At 49.4% G+C, this 26,856-nt stretch overlaps 1 protein-coding gene across 1 annotated transcript in view; it reads right to left on the bottom strand.

Annotated features, from left to right (window-relative positions):
• The window catches only part of HESX1 (HESX homeobox 1), a 37,035-nt gene extending 10,703 nt beyond the window's left edge, over positions 1-26,332 (bottom strand). Inside the window, exon 1 of the mRNA XM_083158018.1 lies at positions 26,268-26,332. The gene's annotated coding sequence lies outside the window, so the exon portion shown is untranslated. The remainder of the gene's footprint in view (positions 1-26,267) is intronic.
• Between the last annotated feature and the right edge of the window lie 524 nt (positions 26,333-26,856).

Here is a 26,856-nt window from a genome sequence, read left to right as displayed (position 1 = left end):
ATGTATTACCAGCTGAGCGACATGGTGGACGGCTTTCCATAGCGTCCTACCCCGGGAAAATTGCTTAGACTGGCGAAAATTGCATAGTGTGAAAGCACTGAGCGATGTTTATCCCAGCGATTTTCCTTATCATCGCACATGAGTGTGTATGCACCTTAAACGCGCATCATCTAGGGATTTTTAGACTACTTGGGATGAATTGCTGAATCCCCAACCCTGCTCTTTACCAGGGTCAGGGCTGAGACAGGAAATTTTCTGGCAGATTTCCAGAAGTCTGAAAGGGGTATAATTGAAAATTTCACCAATCCACCAATCTGCGCCCACACATTACATAGATTTTTCAGTGATTTGCAGATCATTTTCAGCAAATACAGATCTGCCAATCTTGAAGGGTTCATCAGTTTACTAACAGTCTGCAAATCTACTGATTTTTATCGTACACTTAACTCAATCAATCAATCAATCAATCAATCAAAAACCCAGATTGATGTGTGAAGTTGAACATGTTGAAAAACCTGATTAATAATCCCAATTGATTTTTCTTCAAAATCTGTGATTTGTGAAACCCATACATTGCAGATTTATTTATACAATCAACTGCAAAATTCCAATTGCCCCAATTTATTTCTGATATACGGGGGGGGGACGGGGGGGGGGGGGGGGGGGGGCGACGACACATATCCGAGTAGCCACTGCCCAACAGGGAGGCCGGGGGCGGTACAGGCAGTGAAGGGTGTATGGCTGGGCGGTGCGGGGAGGGAAAAGGGGGCGATGGACTGCTGAATACTGCCAGCGAGAGAGGCAGCGGCTCCCGGGCCCCTGGCACCAGTGCTCCAGGTAGGCCAGGTGACAGGGGGGATCCGGTGCACAAAATATGCGCTGCAGCTTTGCCTGCTTAACACTGCGAATGCTGCCGTGGGTGCCCCCAGGGATCTGGAGCTGGTGCCAGGGATTGCAATTGCTGTGTGCTGCCCGTTAACCGCTGTTGATGTGTGAAAGGGGGGAGCCCCATGTGACTGCATGCTGCCCGGCCATCTGCCCCCCAGGCTTGTAAACTTTTAGTGCTACAGCCACACTTTGTATATATGTGGCACAGGCAGAACTGTGTCAGCTGGAGACACTCTCGGCCGGGCAACGAACTCCCTCTGGGCAACGAACATGTAATCCCCCTTGGCAATAACCATGTAATTCCCACTGGCTATGCGCATGTAACCCCCTATGGCAACAGGCATGTAGTCCCCTCTGGCAATGAGCATGTAATCCCTGGCAACCATACAACCGAGGTTCAGTGTAAACAGTGCAGACCCGGGTCCGACCCTGGTCGAAGATATTTGTAATACCCCTTTTACACCCAAATCCTGGATCAGACCCTGTATTTGGAACACGGTTCCAAGCCATGTCGGATCTGGGATTTGCACCGTTTACACTGCGGTGCCGAAACGCAGTGTAAACGGGGCGGCGCTTGGAGATAACATCATATCTGTCTATCATATCTATCTATTTATCAATCAATCAATCAATCTATCTATCTATCTATCTATCTATCTATCTATCCATCCTTCGGTTTCCTCCAATAATCCAAAAATACACTGTTAGGTTAATTGGCTCCTAACAAATTGAACCCTAGAACATTATGTTAGCCAGGTGCACATACCTAACATAGCGGGGGGGGGGGGGGGTCGAAGGGTGTGGGGCGCGGGACAGCCCCATTACCATATGGGAATGCCCAGCATTTCAGGGGCATGCTCATGGTAATAGGCCGTGATGCGGGTGTGGGATGTCAGCTGTGCCCGCCCATTTCCATCAGCTGCCCGCCCATTTCCATCAGCTGCCCACCCATCTCCATCAGCTGCCCGCCCATCTCCATCAGCTGCCCGCCCATTTCCATCAGCTGCCCGCCCATTTCCATCAGATGCCCGCCCATCTCCATCAGCTTTCCGCTCATCTCCATCAGCTGCCCGCCCATTTCCATCAGATGCCCGCCCATTTCTTTGAGAGTCACTTTTATATGCGTGCACCTATCACATCTTTCGATGGTCGACGACCATCGAAAGATGTGAGTGTTCCCCCGCAGCATGCAAATAGATGATTATGTTAATCATCCATTCGCAGCCTGTGCATGGGGACACGCGCTGCAAGGGGGTTTGTTGGACTCAATCAGAATAACCCCCATAGACTGTAAGCTCCTTTTATGTGACTGCTCAAATATTCTCTGTAAAGCTGTGTACACACGGGGCGATTTCAGCACATATCGCTGAGCGACCATATTACCAGCGATTTGTTTGTGCTGTCGGCGATAAATTGCCAGGTGCGCGCTCCCGTGTGCAGCCTCTGATGGTCGCTGGTCGCAGGATCAGCTGTTTCCCTGCCTCTTCCCCCGGCAGAGTCTCCTGTTCATCAGCGACCACGAGCAATATATCTCCCCCATGTGTACACAGCTTTAGGTTTTGCAGATTATCTGTGCGCTATATAAATAACTGGTACTAAATAGTAATAGTGATCTATCTATCTACATTGTTCTTGCTCTCATTAAGGCTATGCATGGTTGCTTTTCATTACTGAATTACATACAAATGATACAAATTTCTTATTAATTTAACCAAGAGTATTAATAAGTGTATGGTAGGTTTACAATAAATAAGTCAAACAGCAAAGTTTACCATATACATATTTGCTTATACCCTGGGCCGGTGCTAGGGTGTTTGGCGCCTACCTGCAAAATCTAAATTTGCACCCTCCCATATCTTATAACAGAGCGCACGCTAGAGGCATGCACCACAAAAAAAGGAATTGTGTTCTCACAAGGAATGTGTTCTCAAAAAACACCACACTGTAGCACAATCTTATTCACATTACACCGCATCTAGTGCGACTGATTCAAATGATACCACACATCAGTTTCCCTTATTCCCATTACGAAACAGTAGAGCCCATTATTTATGTTATGTCATACATTTGTACCCTTTATACACATTATGCCACACAGTAGTGCCCCTTATATAAAATGCTAATAGTAGTAGGTCATTTTACACATAATGCCCACAGTAATACGTCTTACACATACTGCCGACAGTAATGCCACTTATTCATAATTTCCAGAGTAATGCAGGTTACACCTAATGCCCACAGTATTGCCATCTAGTAGTAGTAGTAGTAGTAGTAGTAGTAGTAGTACGTTTATTTTTAAGGCGCCGCAAAGTGTCCGCAGTGCCGTACATAGCAAACAAAAAACAAATGACAAGGTAACGTACAGGGTGTGTTGAAAAATACAGTATAAATAGGGGTATAGCTGGTAGAACTAAAATCAGCATCAGTTCAGAAGTAGGTGTCAAAATTGTCGAGGAGACTGAAGATGAAGTAGAGGAAGGGAAGAACAGGACAGGAGCACAAGTGAGGTAAAGAGGTAGGGTGAGTATGTGAGGAAGGAGGACCCTACTCGTAAGAGTTAACATACTAAAAATAGGTGGGTGGACGAACGAAAAACAATAGGATAAGTAGGAACGGAGGGGAACGGAGGCAGGATAGGAGGATCAAAAGAGGTTAGGAGGAGGGATAGGCTAGTCGAAAAAAGTGGGTTTTGAGGGAGTGCTTGAAGGAGGTAAGGGAATCAGAAAGCCTGATGGGTGGCGGGAGGTTGTTCCAGTGCAGGGGGGCAGCGCGAGAGAAGTCTTGGACACGGGAGTGGGAGGAGGTGATTAGGTGAGAGGTCAGTCGGCGGTCAGCGATGGAGCGAAGAGGACGGGAGGGAGTGTGGATAGAGATCAGTGAAGAGAGGTAAGGAGCGGTGGAGGAGGAGAGAGCCTTGTAGGTGGTGGTGAGGAGTTTAAAGAGAACTCGGAAAGGAATGGGGAGCCAGTGAAGAGATAGACAGAGGGGGGAGGCGGAGGTAGAGCGGCGGGAGAGGAAGATGAGCCTAGCAGCAGCATTAAGAATAGATTGGAGAGGTGCGAGGCGGGTGAGAGGTAGCCCAGAGAGAAGGATGTTGCAGTAGTCAAGGCGGGAGATGACAAGAGAGTGAATGAGAATTTTGGTCGCGTCAGTGGAGAGGAATGGTCTGATGATTGAGATGTTGCATAGGTGAAAGCGGCAAGACTGTGAGAGAGCACAAATGTGGGGGGTGAAAGAGGGAGGAGTCAATGATGACACCGAGGCAGCGCGTTTGGTCGGTGGACGTGATCTCGGTTTCACCAATGCTGATGGAGATAGTGGGAGAAGAGGGGATGTTCGGGGGATGGAAGATTAGAAGTTCAGTTTTAGCCATGTTTAGTTTTCAGGAAGCGTTGTGTCATCCAGGCTGAGATGGCCGTGAGGCATTCGGAGACGTTGGACAGGAGTGATGGGGATAAGTCGGGGGAGGAGAGATAGATTAGGGTATCATCAGCATAAAGGTGGTAATGAAAACCATAGGAGCTGATGTGGGTGCCCAGAGAGGTGGTGTAGAGGGAGAAGAGGAGAGGGCCAAAGACTGACCCTTGGGGAACACCGACTGGCTGCGGGGTAGTAGGAGAGGAGGAGCTCGGAGTGGAGACGGAGAAGGAGCGATCGGAGATCTACACATAATGCCCTAGATCTACACATAAGCATCTACACATAATGCCCAAAGTAATGCTGCTTACACATAATGCCCACAATAGTACCACTTACACATAATGCCTGAAGTAATGCAGGTTACATATAATGCCCACAGTACAGTTGCTTACACATAATGCCTAGACTAGTGCAATGCAGGTTAGACATAATGCCCAACACTAATGCAGGTTACAAATAATGCACACAATAATGCCACTTACACATAATGCCTAGAGTAGTGCCCCATATACACAATGCACACAGTAATGCCACTTACACATAACACAAACAGTAATGCCACTTACACATAATGCCCACAATCGTGCCCTTTCACATAATGTCAAGAGCAGCCCCGCTTGCATATAATGCCAATAGTGCAATTACAAATAATATGCAAAGTAGCGCCGCATACACATAATGCCAACAATAGTGTGATTACAAATAATACCCACAGTAGAGCTGCATACACATAATGCCAACAATAGTGTGATTACAAATAATACCCACAGTAGAGCTGCATACACATAATGCCAACAATAGCGATGCTTATGCATAATGTCCACAGTAGCACAGCTTTCACATAATGCCCAGAGAAAAGTCCTTTACGCATAATGACCAGACTAGCATTTTTTATGTAAAATGCTTACAGCAGTGGCACTTACGCATAATGCCCAGACTAGCGACAATTATGCATAATGCCCAGAGAAGCCCTGCATATATATAATGGCTGGGGTGGAGCTGCTTATGCATAATGCCCAGAGTAGCACCCCTTAGCCATAATGCCAACCATTGTATTGTTTGCTTAATGCCCAGAGTTGTGCCACCCCAATGCCACCTTCCATATCTATAATATGCAAGTGTTTCTTTATACACTTAATTTTGAGAGTGCCACTGCCAAGTCTGTGTTAACTCATGTGCCTCTCACCTCATGTAAGGGCAAGGCCACAGTGTCTAGTATAGTGGCCTACCGTTCTGTCTGTGGGTAATTAGTTACCCCTTTATTTACAGTGGCACGAACCTAAGCTATACACACTGTCTCACAACAGTGCCTGACAGCGTGGCCTCACAGAGGGAGCCAGTATACACAGTCAGGGGTAGATTTATTAAGCTAGGTGAAGTGATAAACTGTCTGGTTTTATCACCGGCCAATCAGCTCCTACCTGTGAAGTTACAGGCTTGGTTTGAAAAATAACAGGTAGGAGCTGATTGGCCGGTGATAAAGACCAGACACTTTATCACTTCACCGAGCTTAATAAATCTACCCCTGACTGTGTATACTGGCTCCCGCAGTGTGTCCCGCTCCTCTGCTTCATTAAAAACCGGCCGCTGGCACTTTCCCCTGCAGGCATGTGTGCGCAGCAAAAGCATCATTACGTCACCTGCGGTGCTTGACAGGGCCAGGGGATCCCAAGGACACCCGGCACTGTGACTCAACCAGGTCCACCGGACAGGAGGCGGGCAGCGTCACTCAGCAGGACTGGGTAGGGAGATTCCATCCCGCTGCTGTGGAGAGCTTCTGTACGGCTGCTGTGGGGAGCTTCCGTCCAGGCTGCTTGTCTGGTGGCCTAAGCCTACTGCCGGCGCCGCTGCCGGTCATATACTTTGACAGGCGCAGGCTGCGGCAGCTGGCAGCCCGGACCTACACTGCAGTAATGAACGAGGGGAGGAAGTGCCTCTAAGGGCTGGCGCCTACCTGCTTTGCAGGCTGTGCTGAGCGGGTAGCGCCGGCCCTGCTTATACCATGCTTGCACATAATAAAAAATATATATATATTAAAAAAAAGGTATATTCAGTTTTGAAAGAGAGTTTCAGAGAAAACTTGGCAGGTTTGCAACAATTCCAAATAAGTCCTAAACTCAAACAGGAGAGGGGATCCTCTGTTGAGATCATTTGATCCAAATCTGAGGATCAGGAAGAGTCAATAAATATAATTATTATTTTATTGATCTAACTTAACGTCGCCTCAAATTACGTGTTTCATTTTAAGCAGCATATGTCTTTAATTGTATATTAAACAAGTAAAAGATAAAAGAGGTGCAGGGCACCCAATCTTAAATACTTAAAGAGCTAACTGAACATTAATATGCATGATCGGGAGCAGTGAATATACCCAGTCCCCTGCTGGCTCTGGGGGGTCCAGCTTGTGCTGCCTGGGTCCCGGGGAGCCCTCCTCCCCTTCACATACGTTCTGGGGCAGGCAGGGAGACTTCAACCCCCCTGCCTGCCACTGTCCCACGGCTCCCTGCAGCGGACGCTCGTCCGCTGCAGGGGTTAAGATTCGCCGCGAGGGGTAACTCGCCCCTGCGACGTTGAATACTGAGAGAGCGAGTGGCAGCCAGCCCTCCGGAACACAGCGAGTGTGCAGCGAATCCTAAACAGGATTCGCTGCACACCGCAATTTTTTACATTGAATACTGCCCAATATGACACATGACGCTTATTAATCACTGCAATATTTAGTTGTATAATTAGCCGCATACTCTTATACCTCATACCATCACCACTAAAATGTAAACTCTCATAAGCTTCTTCCCCATCTCTCTTCGCTGTCTCATGTAATAGCATTGTAGTCAGTAATTATGCAATTATGTTAATATGTAAATTTGTTAACTCGTAACTATCTAACGTAGTTATGTAATGTTGTTGTATGCTGTCCCTTATGTACAGCACCACGGAAACCTTGTGGTGCAATATAAAGATAATAATAAGGCTGTGAGACTACTTGTCTACACGTCTCTCCTAATCTTTGTTTAGATGTCTCTCCTTGGGGTTTATTCTAGTTCATTCTTTCTGACAAAATCCTTCTTAGATGGACAAAACCATGTGCACTGCAGGGGGGGGGCAGATGTAACGTGCAGAAAGAGTTAGATTTGGGTGAGTTATTTTGTTTCTGTGCAGGGTAAATACTGGCTGCATGATTTTACACTGCAATATAGATCTCACTTTGAAGAAAAACCCCACCCAAATCTAATTATCTCTGCACAAGTTACATCTGCCCCACCCACAGTGCACATGGTTTTGTCCATCTAAGAAGGATTTTGTCAGAAAGAATGAACTAGAATAACCCCCCATGTCTTGTCCTGGTTAGCACTCATTGTTGCCATGGGGAAACTGGTTTTCTCTAGTAAGCCATCTTGTAGAAGCCCAGAGTCAATGAGAGAGTGTGGACAGAAGTATAGCCCCGTACAAATGGGGCGACAGGGGTGCTGGTGCTGAGCGATGTGCTTAAGCACAGATCGCACAGCCCACATCGCTGCACACTCACGCTGCACTCACCATGTGTGCTGAGTGATCCGTGCGGAGCAGTGTTGTGCATGCACTGTCTAGCCCTGTGGGGGATGGCGTCACGCAGGACCACACATCCCCATCGCTGGGGGGGCATACACATGGAGAGATCCGTGCTCCATTTCTAAGCGATCTAGTTAGATCGCTTAGAAATGGGGCTGAAATTGCCCCGTGTGTAGGCCCCTTAAGTTACTGGTGGTTGGGTCTAATAAAGGCATATTTAACAAAAAACGTAATTCTCCTTAAATTAATCAACGTGAGGAACTGCAAGCTTTGTGGGACAGCGGGAGGCTCCATTAAAAAAGGGAGCCTCCCGCTGAATGCGGGAGGGTAGGCAAGCCTGTTATAGAGACACAGTTGCACACAAATATGCAAGTGTCATATATGACATTATCACAGTCTGTAGCAAATATGATAACACATCTGTATAGCATACACTGTGCTCTGGTAGGTAATGGTTCGCATCTAGGACCTGATTCCAGGCATCGTATGGCATTGGGCATACCTCCCAACTTTCTCTGTGCCGGCCGCGGGACCACTCGCGCGCCTTCGGCACGTGCCCGTTTTTGGGGGGTGGCCTAGCGATTCAGGGCGGGGCCTATTTCCTTGAGGCCACGTCCCCATTTTCACTACTGTGGGGGCATAGCTAACGGCTCTGCTGACGATGTCCCCAGCCCCTCAGGCTGCAGAAGGGATGCGGGAACGTCCCCCCCAAAAAAGGAGGGTGAATATCGGGACAGTTGGGAGGTATGCATTGGGACAGGCACAGCTGTTCGGTTAACAGGTGTACAACACCAATAATAGCTCTGGTACAACACTGTATAGTGTACATTAGTACAGAGGTACAAGTGACCATCTCAAGCCTAACACAGGCCACTGATTTTTTGCTAAGTGAAAACATACCTCCCAGCATTAGGTCAACACTGTTAGGTCGACATGGGGAAAGGTCAACATGGTTCTAGGTCGACATGGGACAATGTCGACATGGGTCTAGATCTACATTGGTTAAGGTCGACAGGTCGACACAGGCATTAGGTCGACAGTGTCTAGGTCGACAGTCAAAAGGTTGATATGGGGGTTTTCACAGTTTCTTTGACCCGACACAGTCGACATGGACACAATTTCCAGTGCCCTGCATCCCCTTGCATGCTTTGGGCACGGTGCCTCGCTAGACTCGGCACACTTTTTTATTCTCCCACCATGCCCTACTGGATGGTAGGGCATGAAATACCGCCTGTCGGCACATGTCGGCTCAAAAAACTGTGAAAAACCTCATGTCGACCTTTTGACTGTCGACCTAGACACTGTCGACCTAATGCTTGTGTCGACCTAATGACCTGTTGACCTAAACCCATGTCGACCTTGACACATGTCAACCTAGAACCATGTCGACTTATCTCCATGTCGACCTAATGATTGTCGACCAACTTGCTGTAGACCCAATGACCGTATCTCTCTATAAGAGGCCTATTTATCAATGTCTGAAAAGATGCACATTTTTTTTATACCTCTAAATTAAGAAAAAGACGCCTTTCCGGTGCAGCAGAGTAATGTTCCCAGCAAGCGCAACTGGCAGGGGGTTGTAAGAATATTTGTTTTACAGCTTGTAACGCCAGTAAATTATCAGGGAATATACAGATGAGCAGCTAGCGCTATGGAGAGCAAATTCCAGTTTCTAGATCATTCTAAATAATAAAGTTGAGATATAATTTAATCATCACAGTTGAAAAAAATGTTTCTTAATGTAACAAGTAGAGTGCGCTTCAATTTCTAGTCATTTTTCTAGTACTTGAGTCTAGGAGTGCCACCTAGTGGTTGAAAAATATATTCACCAAAAAAGTTAAAATGAGGGGGGGGGGGGGGGGGGTTGAGGAGGGGGATGCTACTCTCACTTATGTAAAAAAATACTACAATTACTGCTGAATGACCAACCCATTAGCTGGTATATAATATGATCAATAGAGCTGCCACTACATCATGCAGTGTAAGGAACAGAGCAGAGCTGCTGCACATGCCCAGTGTACCAGCTGGTACTTGGGTACTTGTGTATTATCACGGTGCCCAATTTAATCTAAATCGCATACAATATCGTATACGATTTAGCAGCCGATTTGCGGGCGATTTGATCTGCGATTCGGGCTGACTTGGATACTGGGGGTTTGCAAGGATGGAATAGCATGCAAATCGGCAGGCCGGTGCTAGGGTGTCGGCGCCCTCCTGCAAACCATAAATTTTGCGCCCTTTCACATTGCCATTGCAGGTTCGCCCGCACAGGCTGCAAATGGATGTTTAGCATAAACATTCATTCATATGCCTCGAGTAACCGCCCACATCTTTCGATGGTCAGCAACCATCAAAAGATGTGGAAGATACACACATATAAAAGTGACTTTTAAGTCACTTACATATGCGTGCACGCTGGCAGGAAATGGGCGGGCAGCTGACATCCGGTGATGTCAGCTGCCAGCCCCCCGCTCCCGTGCCACTGCCTCAATTTGATGAGAACGCAGGACCGCAGGACCGCACCATCGGTCCTCCGTGTGAATGCACAGAGGACCGAATGGACTAGAATAACCCCCATAATGATAACCCAGCCCATTATTTAAGTCATACTTGCCTACCTGACCCTCTCCATGAGGGAGAAAATGCTCTGTTCCTGGGCTTCCCTGGTAATGTATGATTGCCATCGCCTGTGGTGAGCTAGGTAATGGATAAGAAAGGTGTCACCACAGGTGCAGGCAATCCTACATTACCAGGGAAGCCCAGGAACAGAGCATTTTCAGGTAGACAAGTATGATTTAAGTACATCATTTATCTGTCTAACTGAATATTAAAAAAATATACAATTATTAAAATTATGTTATAACATGTATTATAAAATACTCACTCATTGCTGTTTAAATCTTGTGCAGACCAGTCCCTCCTCTTCCATCGGCGTAGGCAGGACCAGGACACAGAGGACCCCATTACATTACACCCCTCTCGTGACTGAGGGGGAAAGGTGGCGATAGAGGGGGCGGAGTGTAGATGGCTGACACTGGCCACTCCACACAAGGCTCTGCTGCTCATTTGATTGACAGCCTGGGGAGCAATGGGTAGGGGGCGGCCATGATGACATCAAGGGCAAGGCATTGTGTCAGTGAGTGAGTGGAGCTGCTGGTGCCGCTGGTTGCCTGTCATAGTATTCGACAGGCTGCGGCAGCCAGTAGCTAACTAGCACAGTCAGTAGCTATTATTAAAATAAATACAAATTGAAGCCTAGCGCATCGCACTGCGCAGGCTGTACTACTGTACGGAGACTGGTGCAGGGGGGGAAACAGCTGAGCCAGGCACTGCCGTGACCGCTCTTTGCTGGGGACAGGAGGCGGACTTACATAGGGGGCAGGAGGCGGACTTTGTAAGACTCGGAGTGTGTTTGTGTGCGCACAGCCGCACACAGCAGGGCGCAGCATCCATCTCTCCATACTGTGTACTCCGTCTCCATACTCTCCATACTGCCGCCCGGCGCTGTCAGACAAGCGCTGCGGGCGGCATGCAGGCAGTGAAGGCGAGGGGCCGGGCTGAGGCAGCTTTAGCAGCAGAGCAGAGAGAGTGCGCCTTTTCAGCATGGCGCCTCCCTGCTTTGCAGGAGCTGCTGAGCGGCCAGCGCCGGCCCTGCAAATCGGCAGGATATAGCGGAAAATCGGCCGAAAATCGGCTGAAAATTGGCCGCTAAATCACATTGCGGATCAAAACGGCCGCAAATCAGGCGCAAATCAGCCGCTAAATGGTATGCGATATCGTATGCGACTTAGTTTAAATCAGGCACCGTGATAATACACAAGTACCTACCACCTTCTTCTACCACATGTGTATATATGAGCCCTCAAACATTGCAATGGACCAGAGAGTAGCTGCCAGGAGCCTTACCTTGAAGTGGGAGATTGTGAGCTTAGAAAGTAAAGTAGCGGTTCTATATTTGTGTATTTATTTATGATTATGGGCGGGATGTATCAAATGGAAAATGCAGTAAAACCCCGGTTTTACCGCATTTTCCAATGTATCAAAAATGATACCGCATTGAAGGGTATCGCCACCTTTGGGTGGCGATACCCTATAGAAGCCTATGGGCTTCTTTTCGCCGCCCGCCGCGTCTCCGCAACCCCGCCGCCTCGCCGACCCCCCCCTCTCCCCCTCCCTTGGGCTTACCTTCTTGCAGGTCCTCCTGGACCCCGGAAGGTAAGCCCTTCCTCCCCCTATCAACGCAGGCGGACGTCCTTCCAGCTGCAGGGGGGAGGAGGAAGCGCCGGGGACAGCCTGCTTAGCTGTCCCCGGCGTGAAAGCAGCAGAAGCCGGCTGGGAGGTGACGGAGACCCCCCGCAGACCACAGTACAGGTATCGCGGGGGGACTCCGTCACCGCATCGCGATACCAGCCGCATATGTAAGTACATATGCGGCGGCATCGCGGCGGGGGGGGGGCGCGAAGGGCGGCGATGTATTTTAATACATCCCGCCCTATATGTTTACACTTTTCCTGATCACTGATATTAGTTAAATGTTTGAAACAGCCTATACTATAGACCATCTGTACTGTTACATATTAATACTCTATTTCATACAGTATCCAGTGTATTAAAGACCAATTTTTAGACTGTTTCCACTCCCCCAGACTCCCGTACTTACGCCAATGCACTGCAGAGTGGGAGATTTTGGATTACATTTGGAAACCCCCCTCTAAAAATCCTGCGTTTTTCACTGGTACCCAACCCAAGGTAATGTTCCGTGATGAAATGTTATTTAGTTCAAATCTGCAGTGGACCCGCAAACACTTGTGTATATGCAAATAAAAAGCTATGATACAGGCGATGATGAATTTCCCTAGGGGCGGCACTTGTTTGGGTGCATCACACCTTTGGATGCTTGTGTTGGTATTGTCAGTTTGAATTGGCCAGTGTACCAGTAACTGCAAGATATTTCCACTGTTCCGTCTGCTTGGAAATGGAGCACAGATCGCTCCGTGTGTACGGGTTGGGATCATTTGGTCTATTGCATTATGGTAGAAAGTCATTAGGTCGAATCCATTAGGTCGACATGCTAAAAGGTCGACATGATTCTAGGTCGACATGGGAAAAGGTCGACATGATTCTAGGTCGAAAGGTCATTAGTTCGACAGGTCATTAGTTCGACAAGGTCATTAGTTCGACATTGTGTATGTCGACATTCACAAGGTCGACATGGGGTTTTTCACTGTTTTTTTACCTGAATGTCAACACAGTCGACATGGACACAGTTTAAAGTGCACTGCATCCCCTCGCATCGCTCGCTGCGCTCGCAATGCGTCGGGCACGGTGCCTCGCTACGCTCGGCACACTATTTTATTCTCCCACCATGCCCTAGTGGATGGTAGGGCATGAAATACCGCCTGTCGGCACATGTTGGCTCAAAAAACAGTGAAAAACTCCATGTCGACCTTGTGAATGTCGACATAGACAATGTCGAACTAATGACCTTGTCGAACTAATGACCTGTCGAACTAATGACCTTTCGAACTAGGATCATGTCGACCTTTTCCCATGTCGACCTAGAGTCATGTCGACCTTTTAGCATGTCGACCTAATGGATTAGACCTAATGACTGTCGACCATAATGCAGTAGACCAAATGACCGCATCCCGTGTGTACAGCCCTGGGTGACGGCAATGGACGGTCCAGTGCATCACCATTGCCCGCAGGGAAAGCCAATGCTTGCACTATCTTTCCTGCTAGATCGCAGGGCTTTGCCTCTAAACAATAGGCAAAGCCCCGCTTTGGACAAATAGCTCAGCACACATCGCGGTGTGCATTGCGGGTGTACAGCGAAGTGTGCTAAGCGATCGTGCTTAAGCATATCGTTCAGCCTCCCTGCACACGTCGCCCCATGTGTACAGGGCTTTAGCTGTCCTACTTAGTAAATATGTATTGTATACATATTTAAAAATAAGTCATATTGCAGCAACACAAATACACAGCACATTACACTGTACAGTAGTGTCCATTAGTCACATTACCCCACACAGTAGTAGCCTTATACATGTCACACCAACTAGATCCACCTCCACACATTGGGCGTTATTGAGACCCGATTGCTCAGCGGCGAATTTGCAGCATAAGCGATTATCGGAAGACCGGGCACGGGCGCAGTGGGTTGGATACAGTGAGGGATATAATACCGTTTGATATAGTACAAGATACAGTGTAGGTCAGATACAGTGTGGTATGGATACAATGTGGGATGGATACAATGTGGGCCGGATAGGATGCGGATTGGATACAATATGGAATACAGTGTGGGTTGGATACAGTGTGGGTTGGATACAGTGCAAGTCAGATACAGTGTGGGTTAGATACTATACTGTACAGGTCGGATACAGTGTGGGTTGTATGCTCTGCAGGTCAAATACAGTGTAGGTCAGATACAGGGCCCGATTCAGAATTTATCGCATGGCTGCGAATTCACACAGATTATCGATACACTGCGCACGCGTATGGGCCGCAATGCACGTGCATGACGACCAGCTGCTCTAAAGTCCTGCTAACTTTTCTGTTCCCTTGCTGTACATACAGTGAGTGACAGGGAGTGGGCGTGTGGGGGTGGGAACCGTCAATTTCATGGGAGAAAACACAGGTGTGCCAAAGCCTGTTAGGGGAGGGTCTGTGACGACAGTAGCAGTCCGTCCGGATGTACCCGTATGCATCGCAGCCACAGTGTAAGTCCTGGGCTACACAGCGGCTGCGAGGACTGGTGCCCAAGGTAGGAACACATCCATTTGCACAGTGAGCACATTCACAAGGTGGGATTTCACTGGTGCGGGGCAGTGGTTAAACTGAACACTGGCCATGCAAATTCGTAGCCGTGATGGGAAGCTGGCGGTGTCCTCAGTGTGGGGGTGTCAGCGGTGTCTTCATGCAGGTGTGTCGGCAGTGTCAGTACTGCTCTGATGTCAGTTGTGCCAGTGATGTCCTCAGTGCGTGGGTATTGGAGGTGTTGGTAGTGCGGGGATGTTGGCTATATGTGGGGGTGTCAGCAGTGCAAGAGATCCGGTATTGTCGGCAGTGACTCCATACAGGGGTGTCGGCAGCGTGTGGTGCCCAGGGTGTAAGAAGGGCAGAGATGTCAGTATTGTGGATATGGTCTATGGTGAGAGCTGTGACAGATGGCTTATCGGCTGGTAGCCATGTCAGACGGCTCTCGTGCATTGTTACTAACCCCCCCCTCATCCTGCAGGGAGGGTTGGGCGATGCTTGCAACTCACCGACATTGGCAAGTGTGGATCACCTAGTGTGTAGGGGGCTTAAGATACTATAAGGTTATTCAGACCTGATTGCAACTAAGCAGGGCCCTGCGTTCAGATATTTACCACCCAGACAGAGTGGTATCCCGCAAGTCTGAGAATGCCTTGCAAAAATGTTACTGATTGGTGCAAATCCAGTCACAGTAACACTGGACGGTTACCAACCATAAGCGCCGGCTGTCTGTCAATCATGTTGTGAAGGGATTGTGATGAAAACAATTGTCCGTTTGGCCTTGTGCATGCACACTATGATCCATACACATGCCCAGCCGTTCAATACTCGAGCACCGTGCGGATTCGCACAACAGAGCTCAGCTCTGGATAACCCCCATGAGCTGCACATTACATAGTAAGGCCCCATACACACTACCAGATTTTTTTTAAAGATAGCGCTCAGAAGGGCCCCTCTGCTCAACATTGTTACGAATGCACTCCCCCGTAATGACACCGGTACTCGCTGAACGTCCTGCATGTTCAGCTGGGCTCAGGGACATCACTGAACATATCGGTAACAATATCGTTCACCTTGTATGCATTATATTGCCCACCCGCGGTACCGCAATATCAGCGGTGCTGCAGGTCGCCTAAAGTGTACATTAGGGAGGTGCAGTAACCAACAGTGTCCTTTAGGTGGTGCTCAGGGTCTTACTGTGAATACTGTTGCTGATTAGGTGACTGTTACATGATATGTTTGGCTGAGGTTTACCATCTATTAGTGCTCTGGTTTGCCGCAGAGGCTTGTATGTGGTACAACCACAGGACAAGTGTAAGAAGTCCAAGGGGTCACTAATGCAAACTACTGGTGTCGGGACGTGTTTGCAGCGAGATGCTTGTTCCTTTCTTTATGCCATTAGTTACAGGTGCCTGAGCATCTTGTGTGGCCTGGAGAGGTTGTCTGCAGCTAGCTAGTCCACATGGTATTTTCGGCTTATCTTTTTAAATCTCTTATTATTACATTTTTTTCTGACATAATTCAGTTTATTTTACACAGATATGTATATTTTACTTAGTAACTAGCAGGGGCTGGCTGGCAACTTTTAGCCTGGGGGGCAAGTCCAGAGCACTGGCCCATAAGTAACAGCGCATCGTTAAATTTAGGTTTTGCGGTTTAAAAATATGTATTAATAAAAAAAAAAAAAAACAATAGGACACCACAGGCTGCTCCCCTGTATAATATCAGGACACCACAGGCTACTCCCCTTCTTATAATAATAACAGGACAACAGAGGCTGCTCCCCCTGTATAATATCAGGACACCACAGGCTACTCCCTGTCTTATAATAATAACAGGACAACACAGGCTGCTCCCCTGTATAATAAAAGTACCCCCACAGGCTGCTCCTCCTGTATAATAATGGGACCCCCACAGGCTGCTACTCCTGTATAATAAAAGTACACCACAGGCTGCTAATCCTGTATAATAAAAGTACACCACAGGCTGCTCCCCCTGTATAATAGGACACAACAGGCTGTTCCCCCTGTCTTATAATAAGAACAGGACCCCACAGGCTTCTCCCCCTGTATAATAACAGGACCCCACAGGCTGCTCCCCCTCTGCGACCATCGAATGATGGGGGGAGGTTCCCTGAGATGGAGGAGGTGTATTCATGAGAAATACACATGCGGTCCGTTTGGACAGCTTCTTACCCCGTACGGATGGAGTTGGCGATCCGTATGGAAGGTGGGGTTTAGGACGCACGGTGCTGGCCGCATATTCGGATCCGGCCGCACCGATCAGAATAAGGGCCAAAGTCTTATTATGATATAGAGAGATTTATCTCCTCTTTTCAGGAAATTTTCTGCATCCAAATCGGAACACAGTCCATACACCTCCCACTTTCCTTTGTCTCTAGAAAAGAGAAGTAATCGTGCAACACCTTTTGGATAGGGGGGAACTATTTATTCACAATCACACTCACAAAGGTAAAGTAAAACAGGCATATAGGGCCTTATTCTCGTTCACTCTTTCTGACAAAATCCTTCTTAGATGGACAAAACCATGTGCACTGCAGGTGGGGCAGATGTAAAATGTGCAGAGCCGGTGACACAGTGTGGAGCTCTCACCAACTACTCCTGTGGTTCTGATCGAAAGATAGCGACTCCCTCAAGCAGACCTCAGTGTGGATGGTCCTTCCAAATAGAAAGCGATTCTGTTCTCCAGCCACGGATACAGCTGCTTGAGCAGGTGATTACACGCCTGTTTTTATTCTACCTTTGTGAGTGTGATTTGTGAATAAATAGTTCCCCCCTATCCAAAAGGTGTTGCACGATTACTTCTCTTTTCTAGAGACAAAGGAAAGTGGGAGGTGTATGGACTGTGTTCCAATTTGGATGCAGAAAATTTCCTGAAAAGAAGCGCCCGGGACACTGACTTACCCTTTTTTTGTCCATTTGATTTGAAGTTTTTTGGTGTAACTTCTTGTCAGTGTTCAAGCAGCTTTAGTGTGTCTTGTGCAAGTGTACAATTGTGTTTTCATTTTACTGTAGACAGACACCTTACTGATTGAGCTATTTGGGGGGCCCCAATATTTATCTTGCATCCGAGCAACAGGGACGAACTTACGCCACTGGTATGAGTAGTAGTTTTGTCAGGATTCGCAAAACTACAACCCACGGTGGTAGGCTCCGGGAGACCAACCAGCACAGGATAAGGCAGAGCGCATGCCAGGTCCTGACCCGCTATGCAAACTACAATTTGCCCATAATAAGCCAACAACAGCCGCCAATAAGGCTTTCATGATACAAAGAAAATGGTTTCACCTTATATTTCTGCATCAGTGCTATGTAATCCATTTACTGCACATTCATAGTCACCATCTTGTGGTCCACATACCAACTTCTCTCATGCCCGCACACATGCCCCCTCCTCACCATTCAAAGCCTTTCCTCACTTGCCTGACCCAACTTCCCACTTTCCTCACCAGTCTGTGTCTTACATGCCCCCCCAGTCTCTGCCTCTCCTCAACTGCATGATCCCCATGCCACTACCCTCACCAGTCTGTGCCTCACACGCCTCCTCACCCCCAGTCTATGCCTCTCCTCACCTGCATGATCCCCATGCCACTACCCTCACCAGTCTGTGCCTCACACGCCTCCTCACCCCCAGTCTATGCCTCTCCTCACCTGCATGATCCCCATGCCACTACCCTCACCAGTCTGTGCCTCACACGCCTCCTCACCCCAGTCTCTGCCTCTCCTCACCTGCATGACCCCACATGCCACTACCCTCATCAGTCTGTGCCTCACACGCCTCCTCACCCCCAGTCTCTGCCTCTCCTCACCTGCATGATCCCCATGCCACTACCCTCACCAGTCTGTGCCTCACACGCCTCCTCACCCCAGTCTATGCCTCTCCTCACTTGCCTGACCCCACATGACACTTCCTTCACCAGTCTGTGCCTCACATGCCCCCTTCTTCACCAGTCTGTGCCTCTCCTCACCTGCCTGTCCCCACATGACACTTCCCTCACCAGTCTGTGCCTCACATGCCCCCCTCCTCACCAATCTGTGCCTCTCCTCACCTGCCTGTCCCCACATGACACTTCCCTCACCAGTCTGTGCCTCACATGCCCCCTTCTTCACCAGTCTGTGCCTCTCCTCACCTGCCTGTCCCCACATGACACTTCCCTCACCAGTCTGTGCCTCACATGCCCCCCTCCTCACCAGTCTGTGCCTCATATGCCCCCTCCTCCCCAGTCTTTGCCTCTCCTTCTTTCCTCACCAGTCTGTGCCTCACATGCCCCCTTCTTCACCAGTCTGCGCCTCTCCTCACCTCCCAAGTCTATGCCTCTCCTCACCTGCCTGACCACATATGCCACTTCCCTCACCAGTCTGTACCTCACGTCACATGCCCCCTCCTCCTTAGTCTATGCGTCTCCTTACCTGCCTGACCCAACTTGCCACTTCCTTCACCAGTCTGTGCCCCCTCCTCCCCTGTCTATGCCTGTACTCCCCAGTCTATACCTCTCCTACTTTCCTCACCAGTCTGTGCCTCACATGCCCCCTTCCTCACCAGTCTGTGCCTCTCCTCACCTCCCAAGTCTATGCCTCTCCTCACCTGCCTGACCACATATGCCACTTCCCTCACCAGTCACATGCCCCCTCCTCCTTAGTCTATACCTCTCCTTACCTGCCTGACCCAACTTGCCACTTCCTTCACCAGTCTGTGCCCCCTCCTCCCCTGTCTATGCCTGTACTCCCCAGTCTATACCTCTCCTACTTTCCTCACCAGTCTGTGCCTCATAGGGTATGGATCATAAGATAGGCAGCAATTACCTGTAGGTCGACACCAGTAGGTCGACATGACTGAAGGGTGACATGCAGGAAGGTTAACATGGATTTGGTTGACAGGGTCATTAGGTTGACACAAGAATAAGGTCAACAAGGGGAAGGTCGATAGTGAAAATGTCGCCATGTGTTTTTTTCACTTTTTTTTCTCCGGAATGTCAACAAAGTCGACATAAACACTGAAACGTCTTCAGGCATGCTTCGTGCATTGGTGCCTCGCTGCGCTCAGCATACTATTTTATTCTCCCACCACGCCCTAGTGGATGGTAGGGCATGAAATACCACCTGTCGGCACATGACAGCTCAGAAAAAAGTGAAAAACCCCATGTCAACTTTTTGACTGTCGACATTCCCCATGTCGACATAATGCCTGTGTCGACCTAAGGACCTTGTCGATCTCACCCATGTCAACATTCAGTCATGTCGACCTTCCAGCATGTCGACCTAATGCTTGTCGACCTAGTGACTGTATCCCACCTCACATGCTCCCTCCTCCCTAATCTATGCCTATCCTCACTTGCATGACCCCCCATGCCACTTCCCTCACCAGTCTGTGCCTCACATGCCCCACCTCATTAGCCTGCGCTCATGTTCCCAGCAGACGGAAAACAGGTGCCAGAATCTCAACACCTGCCAGAATACAGATGCCAAAATCCCAACAGCCAGCATCACGATCGTAAGTATCAGGGACTGGTTAGGATTGAGGGGGGGGGGGGGGGACAGTTAGGCTGCGGGAGGTTAGCTATGGGCTAGGGGGGAGGTAAGGGTTAGACTATGAGAAAGAAGTGTTAGAGGGAGGCAGGGCCGTTTCTAGACAATTTAGCTCCCAGGGCAAAGAAATAAAAAATGCGCCCCCTCCCCCAATATATAGAAGAAATTGTGCGCGCCATAATGCCCATTAAACCCCCCCCCCCCACTCTGATGCCCATTACACCCACACTGTGATGGCAATTACACAATACTCCCCTCACCGTAATGCCTATTACACGTTATGCCCTACGCACCGCTGCCATACAACTGATGCCGTTTACTAATATGCCCCCACAGTGCCAGATATGCCCCCACAGTGCCATACATATATGCCTCCACAGTGCCACACATATGCCCCCACAGTGCCACACATATGCCCCCACAGTGCCACAAGCAGCACAACTCCCTGCCTCTGGCCCTGGGTCTCCCCCTCCAGTCCCCCGCCATCGCTGCCATATGCCCCTACAGTGCCAGATATGCCCCCACAGTGCCACATATATGCCCCCACAGTGCCATATATGCCCCCACAGTGCCACAGATATGCCTTCACAGTGCCACACATATGCCCCTACAGGGCCAGATATGCCCCCACAGTGCCACATATATGCCCCCACAGTGCCAAATATACCCCACAGTGCCACAGATATGCCTTCACAGTGCCACAGATATGCCCCCACAGTGCCACAGATATGCCCCCACAGTGCCACAGATATGCCCCCACAGTGCCACAGATATGCCCCCACAGTGCCACACGCGGCAGCTGCATTGTCCCTCTTCTTGTTTGAAGGTAGCCACAGTGCCACTGACAGTGACTTACCAGCGCATCGGCGAACCCGGGCAGGATGATCATAGCTAACTTCTCTCCTTCCTGCATGTTGCACTCCTGGCGCTGTTGCTCAGGCTGGGCTTCTTCCTGCACTCCCGGCGCAGGCTGCCCAATCACAGAGCTCAGAAGTCAGCCGGCTGTCTTCTGAGCTCTGTGATTGGGCAGCCTGCGCCGGGAGCTGCCTGTCACAGGGGGGAGTAGTGGCGCGGATCGGATCCGTGGCAACAGAGATCCGATCCGTCACTCGTGACCCTGCCGCTGCTGCCGCATAACACTTTTGTTGGTAAGCTGCTCAATCAGAGGTCTGTCACTCAGGTGCCAAAAGGGAGGGGCAATTCTGGTTAGGAAAACAGCATTTTGTATCCCAATTGCACACTGAGTGAGAGATATCTACATAATAATCAGATAACACAGAGATTTTGGTTGCATATATCTGCAGATATAGGGCTAAGCCCCCAGGCCGTACGTCAAGGCATCTCTGTCACTGGGGGTCCCTAATACTGGGTATGGGTCTGGGGTGTGGGCCCCCAACATGCCGACACAGGCTGAGTACTCCAGGGCAGCATACAAATTAAAATTAGTAGGGGATAATAAGAAGCACATAGGTGCATAACCAGGGCCGGCTCTGGGAGGCTGTACTTACTGGCATAAGTAAGGAGACCTCTGGTCACGTCAGAAGATCATTGAGACCATCTCTCTTGGTAGCCTTTGGTACTGATTGTGATGTGAGCTGGTGAGCAGATTCTGGTTGCACGCTCCCCATTCACACAGGGGAGCAATGTTTTGCACATGCGCATAAACATTTATGCGCATGTGCTGCCGCATTATGCGAGCGGCCACGGCAAATTGATTCGCCAGCCACTCGCATACAGCACTGTGAGTGGGGGCGAGGAGCGGCCGGCCGTGGTCACATCCCCATGAAAATGCTGGGCGTTCCCATGGAAATTCAGTGATGACGTGGGTGCGGGGGCGGACAGCTGATGTCGGCAGATGTCAGCTTCCCGTCCTCTTCCTGTACAGGGAGCCCACAGATCACCATAGAGGCGTCTTGGATCTGCGAGCGCTTGCAAAATCATTTGATGGTCGGAGACCATTGAATGATTTTTTCCCCACTGCGAATGCTAAACATCCATTCCTTTGTGTGCGGGAATATTTGGCGTGCGAGCAGGGGGCGGGAATTCGTGAGGGTGATGAGCGGCGCATGGATGACACGCAAAGATGCATATTTAACCAGAATCACCCCCTGGATGTAAGGGAGGCAGGCTTCAGAAATAGGTCCCTTAAGCCAACTGAGCCACAGTGCTTAAAGTGGTCCTGGAGAGGTTTTGGAACGCTTATACGATTAATGTCCATAATAGCAGTGCCGCTTATACGATTAATGTCCATAATAGCAGTGCCGCTTATACGATTAATGCCCATAATAGCAGTGCCGCTTATACGATTAATGCCCATAATAGCAGTGCCGCTTATACGATTAATGTCCATAATAGCAGTGCTGCTTATACGATTAATGCCCATAATAGCAGTGCCGCTTATACGATTAATGCCCATAATAGCAGTGCCGCTTATACGATTAATGTCCATAATAGCAGTGCCGCTTATACGATTAATGTCCATAATAGCAGTGCAGCTTATACGATTAATGCCCATAATAGCAGTGCCGCTTATACGATTAATGCCCATAATAGCAGTGCCGCTTATACGATTAATGCCCATTATAGCAGTGCAGCTTATACGATTAATGCCCATAATAGCAGTGCAGCTTATACGATTAATGCCCATAATAGCAGTGCAGCTTATACGATTAATGCCCATAATAGCAGTGCCGCTTATACGATTAATGCCCACAATAGCAGTGCCGCTTATACGATTAATGCCCATAATAGCAGTGCCGCTTATACGATTAATGCCCATAATAGCAGTGCCGCTTATACGATTAATGCCCATAATAGCAGTGCCGCTTATACGATTAATGCCCATAATAGCAGTGCCGCTTATACGATTAATGCCCATAATAGCAGTGCCGCTTATACGATTAATGCCCATAATAGCAGTGACACTTATACGATTAATGCCCATAATAGCAGTGCCGCTTATACGATTAATGCCCATAATAGCAGTGACGCTTATACGATTAATGCCCATAATAGCAGTGCCGCTTATACGATTAATGCCCATAATAGCAGTGCCGCTTATACGATTAATGCCCATAATAGCAGTGACGCTTATACGATTAATGCCCATAATAGCAGTGCCGCTTATACGATTAATGCCCATAATAGCAGTGCCAATTATACGATTAATGCCCATAATAGCAGTGCCGCTTTACCCATAATGCCCATAATAGGAGTGACGCTTATACGATTAATGCCCATAATAGCAGTGCCGCTTTACACATAATGCCTATAGTAATTGACAGCCCAGCTTCAATAATGATCCATAGAACTGTATAATGGGAATGTGCTCTCTGTGCTCATCTCCGTAAGAGTAGCCTATAGTGCTCGTTGCCAAGGGGGACTGACCTTGCTCGTTGCCAAGGGGGACTGACCTTCCTCATTGCCAATGGGACTGACCTTGCTCATTGCCAAGCCCGCTCCTCCGCCTGCCCAGCTCTTCAGCTCTCCGCTGTGCCCGGCTGAGCCAGAGCTCAAGTCTCCCGCTGGACCGCTAGCCAATAAGCGCTCACAGTCCAGCAGCCAATGCTGCTTCTGGACCGCAAGTTCCTATTGGCTAGCGGTCCAGTGAATGACTTTAAATGAAAATAGCGGCGAACAGTGGACTCTGACACTGGCACAGCGGGGAGTGGGCGAGCTGGGGGAGCGGGCGAGCAGGGAGGGGGGTAGCCGGCAGCAGAGTGCTCGGCTCCGGTGCCCGGTGACATTTTGGCGCCTCGTGCTCCGCCGGCTCCACCTTAGTTATGCCCCGGGCATGTCATGCTCCACTTAAAGGGCATGTCTAGTTCCATATATGGAGAGATTGTGAAAAGAGATTGTGAACGTAGCACCTAGAAGCGTGGGTGTGTACTGCTACACAGTCGGGGGGGGGTGTTGATGTAATGCTGGGGGGTAGCGAGGCGGCGGGCGGTGTTTGTTATGCGGGGCGGGGGGGACTCACCTGCTCTGCTGCCTCCAGGAGGGGAACGGGAGCAGTGGGAGCCCGCGCTGCCGCCGCACACGAAGTTCCATGGGAGGTGCTGTACACTATCGCGCATGCGCAGCAGCCCTCCCGTGGCCATTTTGGATGTGGCAAAGTGCCCAGACAGTCCAGGGGGAGCGCGGGCGGCCCGTTTTAACGGCGTTTTGGGTCAGCTCGCCGGGAACTACAGCAACATACATCTCTTCTCTTATTTCAAAATATTTCCCAACTCGTCCTCCATTTTTCACAAGATCTATGGGCCTGATCCTGATTAGCGAAGGCCCCCTGCATGTACGCACGGGGGACTGATAGTGGAGCACTATGCATGTGCATATTTGCTTATGCACATGTGCAGGGCTTCTGTGCGAGCACCTTCGGACACTTACAAAGTCTCTTTGATGCTGGCCCAGGAAGGGGCGGGATGGAGGCGTTTGCATGTGAACACCCTGCGTTTCCTGGGTGTACCCACGAAAACGCTGGGTACACCCATGAAAACGCTATTCGTTCCCATGCGAATGCAGTCGGTCGCTTGCCGGAGGCGGGCGGCTGACCACAGGATGTAAGTCACCCACCCAGTTTCAGAACCGGATGCCGCAAGTCTAAGTCGGCAGAAACTGACTTAGATTTGCGAGCACTGTAGAAATCGAATGACCATAGAATGATTTCAGGCTCATGCACTACCCTGCAGATGGGTGTATATGCAAAACATCTATTCGCAGTGCAGCGGGTATATTCGTTGGGCCAGGGGGGGGGCGAGCATTCGCACACCCGGCGACGAACATCCACTGCTTATCGAGCCAACCAGAATCAGGCCTCCACACACATTACCTGTTTCCCTTCACGATTGCAGGACTTTCTTTGGGCTGCACCCACTCTGGAGTACCCTCCCACGCACAATAAGATTCTCCTACAGTCTCCAAACCTTCAAGCGTTCCCTGAAAATTCACCTTGTCAGGCAAGCCTATCAGATTCCAGAACCGCCCACATTACCTTCATAAACCTTTCCCATCCAATGACATCCTTACTTTACAGCACAAACATGCTCACTTATTTGCTCTCTTATCTTTCTCCTGATCCCTGGCTTACTTTTCTGTGTCACCATATTTATTTATTATAAGTTTCTTATATAGAACGCACATAGGGGGTTATTCTGGTTGACAACATTTTTTGCCCACCCTCCATTCACATATGCCACTGCCCCCCATTTACGGGGCGAATTCCCTCGCATGGCTGCGAATGGATGTTTATAATAAACATCCATTTGCAGCCAATGTGGGAACACCCACATTATTCGATGGTCGCCGACCATCGAATGGTGTGGACGGCACATGCAAAACTAAGACACTCTGAGATGTCTTATTTTTGCAAGTGTTCTCGAGTAGAACATGGTGGGAACCTCACATCTTGTGATGTCAGCTGCCCACCCCCAACACCTGCATCACTGGGTATTTATCATGGGAATGCCCAGCGTTTTCATGGAAACACACATGAAACCGTGGACGTTCCTATGGGCGCAACTAACCGCCCCTCCCCACGCCCCCCCACGCAATGTCCGCCATGTCCGCTCACACCCAGCGCATGCACAAAGATAAACAAAGTCCTCCAATTGGCGGCGGACCGAATCAATCTGTATAACCTCCATATTCCGCAGCCCTTTACAAAGAATATTTTAACATTCACATCAGTCCCTGCCCAATGGAGCTTACAATCTATACTCCCTACCACATGTACATGCACACACATTCACTCTTTGGTTAATTTTTGTTGGGAGCCAATTAACCTACCAGAATATTTTTGGATTGTAAGCTTGCGAGCAGGGCCCTCCTACCATTTGACTGTCTGTAACTACCCAGTTTGTTTTATTCCTATTTCTAATTGGAAAGCGCAATGGAACCTGCTGAGCTATATAAGAAACTATAAACTATAACTATGAATCTATCCTTCAAACTGGGCAGTCTGGGGAGGCCGATGATTGTGTCTTGTGTCATTATAGCGCCCCTGCACTTTACAATGGAAGTAATCTGGTATTGAATGGGGAGGGGGGGCGGGACCATTATGAGGCAAACATGTGTCCATGCAACTGCGCCAGCCACCCCATTGCATACCTTACAACTTTGAGGAAGGAGGAGGAGGGACGCTGGTGCGAGACAAATCATACCTCCCAACTTCTGGCCGGAGGAAATAGGGACACTCGCGCGGCGAAGCCGCGCGAGCGCCCGAAAAGGGGGCGGGGCGTATGCAAATGAGGGCGCGGCTTATGCTAATTAGCCGCGACCTCATTTTCATACGAGAATAGACGCTGTGCGCATGCGCACAGCGTCTATTCTACTAGATTGGGGGGTCTCCCAACTGCCACCCCCCGCAGCGGGACAATGCCTGCCGCGGGTGGGACGTCGGGACAGGACCCGAAAATCGGGACTGTCCCGACGGAATCGTGACAGTTGGGAGGTATGGACAAATGCATAATGGGCATTTCCTAGCGGGAAGGGGGTGTGACTTATGCTCGTGATGCTCCTGCGAGGACACGCCCCCAGTTTTGACAATGTAAGGGCATGAATAGATGCTATGCGCACAGCGTCTATTCACAGGTGACAGGGGGGATTCGCAACCCCCCCCCGCCGCAGGACACTCCCATGGAGAGCAGGACAGTTGGGAGGTATGCCATTGTGAGGCCTCCCTTATGGGGCAGTAAGT

The sequence above is a fragment of the Crinia signifera genome, chromosome 8, assembly GCF_055691185.1.
Source record: "Crinia signifera chromosome 8, ASM5569118v1, whole genome shotgun sequence".
NCBI lineage: Eukaryota > Metazoa > Chordata > Amphibia > Anura > Myobatrachidae > Crinia > Crinia signifera.
Note: the sequence above shows the minus strand (reverse complement) of the source record. Positions and strands in the feature narration are given on the sequence as shown.